Below are 10424 nucleotides of genomic sequence, written 5' to 3' on the forward strand. Positions count from 1 at the left end.
ATGCGCAACTACAAAGATATCAAGCCAACTGAAGTCATTGGAAGAATTGTTGCTCATGAGATGTCACTCAAGGATAAGGAAGAGCTTCACAACAAGTCAAGTGGTGCTTACAAAGCCTCATGTGATGCTCCTACATCATCAAGTGAGAAACAAGCCTTCAATGAGGAATTGAGTCTAATGGTGAAGAACTTCAACAAGTTCTACAAGAGTAGAAGCAAGGAAAGAAGTTCCAAGTCAAGGTCCTAGAATGACAAAAGATCTTCTAGCCGTGAGCATAATTGCTACAATTGTGGAAGACTTGGACACTACTCCAATGAGTGTACGGCTCCCTACAAAAGAAGAGAAGACTCACCCAAAAGGAGAAGTAGAAGAATCACCTCCAAGAGAGAGAAGGAGTAGAGATGATCGCTATGAACGAAGAACTTCTCACAGAAGCAAGGACTTGGAAAAGAAGGACAAGTCATCAAGGAGCTACACAAAACAAAGACATCAAGCTCACGTTGGTGAATGGGTATCCGGCTCCGACTCCGACCATCACTCCGAGAGAAGTTATCACTCCGATTCCGAATATACTCAAGATGAAGGTGTTGCCGGTCTAGCACTTGTGTCAACCAACTCTTACGACATATTTGACTCACCAAATGAAGGAATTGAAATATGCTTCATGGCTAAAGGCCCAAAGGTATCACACCCCGAGTATGTTGATTTCAATAGTGATGAAGATGATTTACTTGTTGACAACTCTAGTAATGAAAACTATGATGAAATTGCTATTAATCATGCTAATCAAGATAAAATGAATGACGATGATAAGAAGGATATTGAGCGTCTAACTAAAGAACTAAACACTCTTAAGTTATCTCATGAAACTACCTTAGAAGATCATCGAGAGCTTTTAAAGACTCATGAGAAGCTACGCTTTGAAAAGCTCAACCCTGAGCAAGAGCATGGGTTCTTAAAAGCAATCAATGATGATCTTCGTAAGAAAAGTTCTTACATTGCCAAGAGTTTACTCTTGTCTACTTACATGCCACAAGTAAAATCTAGCAACAAGAGTAAGAAAGATTCTTCTTCTAGTAGTAACAATAATCATGTTAAATCCAATGTTATTACTTCTAGTAGTTCTCTTGATTCCACTAATGATTCTCTTAGCCAAGTTACACTTGAGCAAGAAAATAGATTATTGAAGGGAATTATAGAGAAAGGTGTTTACAAGAGCCTTGCTGGAAGTAAGCAATTTGAGGAGATTGTACGCAAGCAAGGAAGGCACCAGAAGAATCAAGGTATTTGTTTTGAACGAAAGTTTAATGCCAATGGACTTGAGTGGGAAGAAGATCAATACCCCAAGACAAAGTTTGTTCCTCAACAAGAGAAGTATGATCCTACTTCCTTCAAGGGGACACAAGCTCAAGATGATCTTCCACCACAAGACCACAAGCAAAAAGGCAAGGGCAAGCTTCAAGAGGAGATTGATGCATTTGAAGAAGCTCCCAAGGCCTTGGTCAAGTGGTTTCCCAAGACCACATCAAGTTCTACTTCATCAAGTATGACTACAACTCCAAGGATTCCCATCAAGATGATGTGGATCCCGAAGAAGAAGAACTAGAGAGTTCTTGAGGGTGATTCCGCCAACATAATTCACTCATATCATTTTGGCGAGAACAAGTGCAAACAAATTCCACATCTTGCATTAGTTCAAGGATTCACAAACCCTCTTGTTGGTAAGACAAGGGACAAGGTAACCTAATGGTTTCATGGACATCATCTTGTGTGAACTTCATTCTATGTCTATGGATATCCTTTCTTGTTCCTTGTGGGACTAACCCGTGTAGGTATTGAAAGTGCAACTCACTCCAATGGATTGCTCCAAATGATCTACATCAACACTGAGCATCCACATCTTCAACATCTACATGAAGTCATCATCGACAAAACCCAAGGTTAGTTCATCCCTCTTAGGGGGGATATCACATCTAGGGGGAGCTTTACTCTAAATATTGAGCTAAAGCAACTCTAATGGTGTGAACACAACAATGCTTTTATGTAAAAGTGGTAACCCCACTTGTGCTTAAATGATGAGTAGGACCTATGATCAAATGTTCTCATTTGACTCCTAAGTCAATATACTCATATATAGATGACCTAGTCATCGCCAATTGCTTGATAGATGCTAGAGTGTTTGTGCATGCTTTGTCACATATTTCATTTGCCATTTTATTGTGTGAGCATGTTGATTGCATTTTTTACTCATTTGAGGACATCCATTTGTTGCTTTGATTGTTTGGCTCTTTTTTGCCAAATGGATGGACAAGAAGGCCTAAGAACTTCCTCTAGCTATGTATGCTTTTCTCGTCCCAAACTCTATTCATGCTACATCACAAAGTTTGATCAAGTCAGATTCGAACCCTCTGTATGAGGAGCACTCGGAGTCACCGATTCGTCATAGACTTAAACTTCCAAAACCTCTCTGTGCATTTTGGTCTGACCGATTCATCCTTTTTGGTCTGACCGAGTTCACTGAGTTGATCTAGGTTTTCAATCTTAGTGCAACCGATTAGAACTTTTCGGTCACACCGAGTTGCAGTGACCGCTTGTGATTTTGCATCTCGGTGCCACCGAGTTGTTCCATTCAGTCACCGCGACAGGGTCAGGATATATATACCAACGGGTCAAATTTTGGAAATTCCTCCAAAACCTCTTAGCCCGCGCATGTCCTGCTCTGCCGTCTCGGGTCTCCGGATTGTCCCCTCAACACCAGCGACCTCCCACCGCTGGTCTCCGTTGCCGTCAACGGAATTCAACATGGTCGTTGCTGCCGTAGCAAGCTCATCATCGAACTAGGGTATGAGTTCGAATCTTTGTGCTGTTCTTACCTCCGATTCTTAGCACAAAGCAAATGCCATGTTTCTTACCACGTATGAGATCATGCTGTCCAGCAAAAACCTCCTTTAGATTCGATTTGATTCGAAAATTTAGGGTTAGGTTTCCGCCGAACTCATCTCGGACCGACCGAGTTGTGGAAATCGGTTTCACCGATTTGGCTTAGGCCATTGCACTTGCACTTTTCGGTCTGACCGAAACTTGCAAATCGGTGTGACCGAGTTCAACTCTTAGTGAAACCCTAGCAATCTCGGAGTCACCGAACCGAGTCTCGGTCTGACCGATTTCACTAGTTTAGACTCCAAAATTTGCTTCGGTGTCACCGAGTTCAACAAATTGGTAGCTCCGAAATGCTTTCGGTGGAAAACTAAAACTAATTTTTTGACTCATTTGTTTTGCAAAATCTCTGCACTTTGTGATGCTCATCCACTCTATCTCATCTATAACTATTCACAGGGTCAACAGTCAGCTTGCGGTGCCAGAATGTCTGATCAGAGTGATAGCCACAATAAGTCAGAAGAGCAAGTGAATCTGAGTGAGGGCACTAGTCCCTCAGACAGTTATGATGAAGGCAGCAGAAGTACTCCTAGCAATCTGCCTAAGGCTGCTACTAGGCAGAGGAGGAAAAGAAATTGTGAGTCTGAAGATGAAGACTATGTGGCTGCTGAGGAGGAGGTGGGCTCCAAGAAAAAGGTTGTCAAGAAGGAGTTTGGCAGAGTTGCATCCACCAAACCTAGAATGCACAAGAAGGCTCCTGCAAAAAGAGTGCCCATGTCTAAGGCCAGAGCCTCCACTCTTGAAACTTCCAAATCAACTGGTGGAGATGCTGCTGGTGAGGTCAAGAAGAAGAAGGAAAGGAAAAGAGGAAGATGGTGCAAGAAAGTGGATCCCATGGCAGAATTTGAGAGGCACTCATCTGATGAGGATGAAGAAGAGGAAGAGGATGCTGCACCAACACCCAAGTCTCAAAAGATGATGGGGGATGCCATCAAGTCTGGGGCTGCCCCTTCAAAGCCCAAGACAGCCCCCAAAGATTCTGGTCCAGCTCCCAAGACTGCACCAAAGAGGAGCATAAGGAATATACCAGCTGCTGAGAAGAACAAGGCCCCAATGCCTGAGATTGAAGAAGAAGAAGATGCTGAAGCCCAAGTGCTTAGGAAGCTCAAGCTCAAGATCCCTGACCATGATGATAACCATCCAGTGGCAAAAAACATGAATATCAGAAAGGATGCAGGTCTCAGACTATGGAGAGAATCTGATCCATATGCTGTGAGGAGAAGGACTTCTGTGGACTATAGGTTTCACACAAAGGAGCAGCAAGATTTCTATGAAACCATTTTGCTTGATAAGAAGCCAATTGTCTGTGATATGAAGTATTTGTTATTTGTGTCCAAGTGCTGTTTACATAGTGTTGCTTGGTTCTCCTACTGGATTGATAACCTTGGTTTCATAACTGAGGGAAATACTTACCGTTGCTATGCATCATCATTCTCTCCTCTTTGGGGAAATACCAACGCAGATACAAACAATCAAATATCGGTGTGCCAATGTAGGGGTTGCGCATTCGTCAGCGCATTCGGACGCCAGACGGACCGCACGGCCTCTGGCGAGGCATCTATGGCTGGCCTAGCGCCGGATCCATGCGCCAATTGGGTGGACGCAATGGATTCCCGATGATGGAGTCCGAGCGCAGCCATGCACGGGCCCCATCCCGGGCGCGGCGGAGCAGAAGCCGGACGACCATCTCCTCCTCGGGGCCGCATGGGATGAGCTCGGGGTCGACAGATCTGGAGGTGAAGGACTCGGACTGCCTGCCATGCCGGAGACGCCCGGAAGGAGTCGGAGATGAGCTTGGGTGGCGGAGGGGAGTGAAGTGGCTAGGGTTTGGTCCGGCGAGCGGATGGGGAGGAATTTATGTGGGCTAGGGTGGGCCAGCTTGGGCCGGTGATACGTCTCCATCGTATCTACTTTTCCAAACACTTTTTCCCTTGTTTTGGACTCTAACTTGCATGTTGAATGGAACTAACCCGTACTGACGTTGTTTTCAGCAGAATTGCCATGGTGTTATTTTTGTGCAGGAATAAAAGTTCTCGGAATGACCTGAAACTTCACGGAGAATATTTTTGGAATATATAAAAAATACTGGCGAAGGAATCAAGGCCAAGGGGCCCACACCCTGTCCATGAGGGTGGGGGCGCGCCTACCCCCCTGGGCGCGCCCCCCTGCCTCGTGGGCCCCCTGGTGCTCCACCGACCTCCAACTCTATATATTCATGTTCGGGGAGAAAAAAATCATAAAGAAGGATTCATCGCGTTTTACGATACGGAGTTGCCGCCAAGCCCTAATCTCTCTCGGGAGGGCTGATCTGGAGTCCTTCGGGGCTCCGGAGAGGGGAATCTGTCGCCGTCGTCATCATAAACCTTCCTTCATCACCAATTTCATGATGCTCACCACCGTGCGTGAGTAATTCCATCGTAGGCTTGCTGGACGGTGATGGGTTGGATGAGATTTATCATGTAATCGAGTTAGTTTTATTAGGGTTTGATCCCTAGTATCCACTATGTTTGATTGATGTTGCTATGACTTTGCTATGCTTAATGCTTGTCACTAGGGCCCGAGTGCCATGATTTCAGATCTGAACCTATTATGTTTTCACGAATATATGTGAGTTCTTGATCCTATCTTGCAAGTGTATAGTCACCTACTATGTGTTATGATCCGGCAACCCCGAAGTGACAATAATCGGGACCACTCCCGGTGATGGCCGTAGTTTGAGGAGTTCATGTATTCACTAAGTGTTAATGCTTTGGTCTGGTACTCTATTAAAAGGAGGCCTTAATATCCCTTAGTTTCCAATAGGACCCCGCTGCCACGGGAGGGTAGGACAAAAGATGTCATGCAAGTTCTTTTCCATAAGCACGTATGACTATATTCGGAATACATGCCTACATTACATTGATGAACTGGAGCTAGTTCTGTGTCACCCTATGTTATAACTGTTGCATGAGGAATCACATCCGACGTAATTCTCCATCACCGATCCGATGCCTATGAGCTTTTCACATATTGATCTTTGCTTAGTTACTTTACCGTTGCCACTGTTACAATTACTACAAAACTGCTACTGTTACTTTGCCACCATTACCGTTACTTCCATACTACTTGCTACTAAATACTTTGCTGCAGATATTAAGTTATCCAGGTGTGGTTGAATTGACAACTCAACTGCTAATACTTGAGAATTTTCTTTGGCTCCCCTTGTGTCAAATCAATAAATTTGGGTTGAATACTCTACCCTCGAAAACTATTGCGATCCCCTATACTTGTGGGTTATCAAGACTATTTTCTGGCGCCGTTGCCAGGGGAGCATAGCTCTATTCTTCGAGTCACTTGGGATTTATATCTGCTGATCACTATGAGGAACTTGAAAGACGAAAGACTAAGACTTTTCCCTCAACTACGAGGGGAGCTAAGGAACTGCCATCTAGCTCTGCACTTGATTCACCTTCTATTTTCAGTAAGCTTGCGACACCTAAACCTGCTTCTGCTATTAATTCTGATATGTCGCATGTTATTGATGATGCCACTTCTGCTATGCATGATACTTATGATGAAACTACTTCTATGATTGATAACACTGTGCCACTAGGTGAATTTCTTAATGAACAACTTGCTAGGGCTAGAGAGAATGTAATTATTGAAACTGATAATATTGATGAAAGTGATGATGAAGATTCACCCCCTAGATATGAATTGCCTATTGTGCCTGAGGTTATGTTATGGATGAGGAAATTGCTAGAGATTTTCTTGCTTGCAATGATAGATCTGATCTTAAGAAATTATTAGCTAAGCTTAAAGAAAAATCTTTGAATGCTGAAATGAAATATGACCCTGCTTTTGCTACTTCACCTATCTGTATTTCCGATAAGGATTGTGATTTCTCTGTAGATCCTGAGATAATTACGTTGGTTGAATCTGATCCTTCTCCTGGTTATGAATCTGAAACTGTTGTGGCACATCTTACTAAATTAAATGATATAGCCACCCTATTCACTCATGAGGAAAAAATTTCTTACTATTATATCATTAAATTATTTCCGTTCTCATTAAAGGGCGATGCTAAAACATTGTTTAATTCTCTTGATCCTGGTTGTGTGCGCAGTCCCCAGGATATGATTTATTACTTCTCTGCTAAATATTTCCCCGCTCATAAGAAACAAGCTGCTTTAAGGGAAATATATAATTTTGTGCAAATTGAAGAAGAGAGTCTCCCACAAGCTTGGGGGAGGCTTCTCCAATTACTTAATGCTTTGCCTGATCATCCTCTCAAGAAAAATGAAATACTTGATATCTTTTATAATGGACTAACCGATGCTTCCAGAGACCACCTGGATAGTTGTGCTGGTTGTGTTTTCAGGGAAAGAACAGTTGATCAAGCTGAAGTGCTACTGAATAATATGTTGACTAATGAAAATAATTGGACACTTCCTGAACCAATTCATAAGCCAACCCCGAAGAAAAGGGGTATTCTATTTCTCAGTCCTGAATATATGCAAGAGGCAAAGAAATCTATGAAAGAAAAAGGTATTAAAGCTGAAGATGTTAAGAATTTACCACCTATTGAAGAAATACATGGTCTTGATAACCCGACACAGGTAGTAAAGGTAAATTCTCTCTATAGATTTGATGAAGGTGATATTCCTCGTTATAAGTCTGCTAGCCATGCTTAGATGAGTTTGATAATTTTATTGTTAAACAAGAAAACTTCAATGCTTATGTTGGTAGACAATTGAAACGTAATGCGTATATGATTGAACACTTGAGTGATTATATGTCTAGAGTTAAAGGTGAACTTAAACTTATTAGCAAATATGCTTCTATGGTTACCACTCAAGTAGAACAAGTGCTTAAAGCTCAAAATGATTTTCTCAATGAATTAAATAATAAGAAGAATGACAATGCTGTTAGAGTTATGACTAGAGGGGGTAAAATAGAAATGAGTTCTTGAGAAAGGCAAGAGTCAGGATGGCGACCTCTCTCCTCTCCACCTCGGGCGACTACGATGGCGATTCTAGGGTTTAATCCTACGATCTCCTCCTGGCGATCCCAATGGATGGCCTCCTCCATTGGGACTTCTCCCCCGGCCTTAAGGTTGAGGCACAGGTGCGTGCAAGGTTTGGATCTACGGTCCACTTCGTCCCCAACTCCGGCTCCAAGGAATTCTTCCTTGAAGTTTCCTTCTCCTCAGCCTCTTTTCCCCTCTCGGTGGATTCGGTTGGTTTGGCTCTTCAGTCTTGTATTGGAGGGCTTGGTGAGGGTTTCAATGTTATTCGCTTGGGTGATCGTCATTTCCGGTTCTCTGTGGCATCTAATCGAGTGGGACATTTCATCTTTGGGCTACGGGACCGTATTTGGCCGGACTTTATTTGTCATTTTCATTTGCATCGTGGTATGAACAAGTGCCCAAGGATTCAATCATGGCATACGGATACTGAGTTGACTGGTTTGGCTTCTTCACCTGGTCCGGCGATCAAATCTAAATGGTTATCATCTCAACAAAATATGAATATGGATCCTGCATCTATTCCAGTGTTTCAGAAACTGGGTTTGATCCCGCCGCCGACGGATTTGCATTCCGGCGAGCCCCCGACCGTGCTTTCTTTTGGTAGTTTTCGGGCTCCGGTTTCTCAGGATAATTTTCGGTTTGGATCCATATCCGTACCTATTCCCTCCGATATTCCGGCCAAGTTACCTTCTTTTCGAGGTGAGTTGTTTGTTCGGGGTTTATGGGATTCCATTCCGGATGATATTCTTTATTCCATATTGGATGGATGGCAGGCAGGTTATGATAATGACAGTGTTCAGCAAATGGTACAAATATCTTCAGTTCCCACCAAAGATTATATATACAAGCGGCTTAAGCTTTGTTCTTTATGTGATCGGCTTGGTCATGTTGCTGATTGTTGCACTGAGTTTTTTATCAGCCTTGTGGGGATGTTTCTGTGCGTGGTTCCTGTGCTTCTCCACGTAATAAGCTCAACTTTCATATGCCATGCAAGGTGGGCCCGGACCCTCTAGGTCATCCATGCAATGCGTGTTCTGCATTGGATCACATGACTAGCCTTTGTCCTGGGCTTCGTCGCTGCCCGTTCTGCCACCGCTTGGGTCATGTGGCCCGTAAGCCCAGCTATTGCCATGCTTTACCTCATTTGGTTTGGGCACAAAAATCTTTACCAGTAACAAAATCTGAGAGGATCCTGCCTCGGGGTGAGCTGGAGGCGTCTGTGTTTGGTAATTCTATGGTTGTTGGTATGGCCCGTGTGGCGAGGGATACGCGGGCCCGTTGGATTTGGAAACAGAAACAGAAAATCCCACGCTCCTCGGAAGTGGCCACCGCTCAACGCTTGACGATACGTCTCCCTGGTCAAGGTGTTGTCACTTCAGCCTGCCAAAAACCCCAATCGCGACAGCCGGCGTCCTCGAGCTCACCACCCCAACCTTCATTGCCCCTGCTCCCACCGATTTCTTGCTGTCCGTCATCGGCGATTCCCCTCTCGGCGGATTCCACACCTCCGACAGCTCCAGCTATGGCAAACTTTCCAGTGCGCCCGTTCGCCTTCGCCCCGGTTGGATCGACCTTCGATCGTGGCCCTGCTCATCGCGTTCAGCGCCATGTCATGGTGGTCGATGATCCGCCCCTCAACCATGACAGGTATGCCATTGTTTCCGTCCATCCTCCAGTCCCTGATCATCAAAAGGAGCTCTGGTTAGCCGAGGTCTGTCGCATCATTACTGGGGATCTAGAGTATGATTTGGTGGATGATTTTATTTACCCATTAGGAATTGGTTGTGTGGTTTTTGCGGATATGGAGAGTCGGGATGCTGCAATTAGGGAGGGACCTCACGCTCTGTCTGAGGATTCTACTTTTTCTCTGGTACCTCATGATGAAGGTCTCAATATGCGCATGCCTGCTTTTGAATATGAGGTTTGGGTTATGTTCCTAGCTTTCCCTATGGATTACCAGACTGAGCACTATATTCCACAAGGCCGTTTCTAACTTTGGAAAGCTCCTGGTGTGGCCACGTCCGGGTTTCAACAAAGCTCGAGTTCTGGTTAAATGCCATATCAAAGATGTGGCTGAAGTGCCACATAGTTTGTTAGTTACCAGGGTTGGTTTGCTGCCAGGGCTTGCTCGATCCTGGTCTGTACCAGTGTATGTTCTGAATGGCAGGAATACTATTCCTAATTTGGTTGGCAATGAAGATGCTCCTCCGCTTCTGAATGCATCACCCCACCCTTATGAGCTTCCCTACTACACCCTCATGCAGCAAGCACGAATCGATGAGATGGCTGCACAAGAGGCTCTGAATGAAGCGGCATGGCACGCCCCAGAACTGGCCTAGGTGCAACTCCAGGATAATGGTTGGCCTTTGTGGCCTGTGGTTCCTCCGCCATACACAGGGTTCAGCTTCAGAACGTTCTTCCAGTACGATGGACCGTCTCTGATGGATGGGGTGGATCCTGAAAGCAATATCCAGGATAA

The sequence above is a fragment of the Triticum aestivum genome, chromosome 7D, assembly GCF_018294505.1.
Source record: "Triticum aestivum cultivar Chinese Spring chromosome 7D, IWGSC CS RefSeq v2.1, whole genome shotgun sequence".
Taxonomy (NCBI): domain Eukaryota; kingdom Viridiplantae; phylum Streptophyta; class Magnoliopsida; order Poales; family Poaceae; genus Triticum; species Triticum aestivum.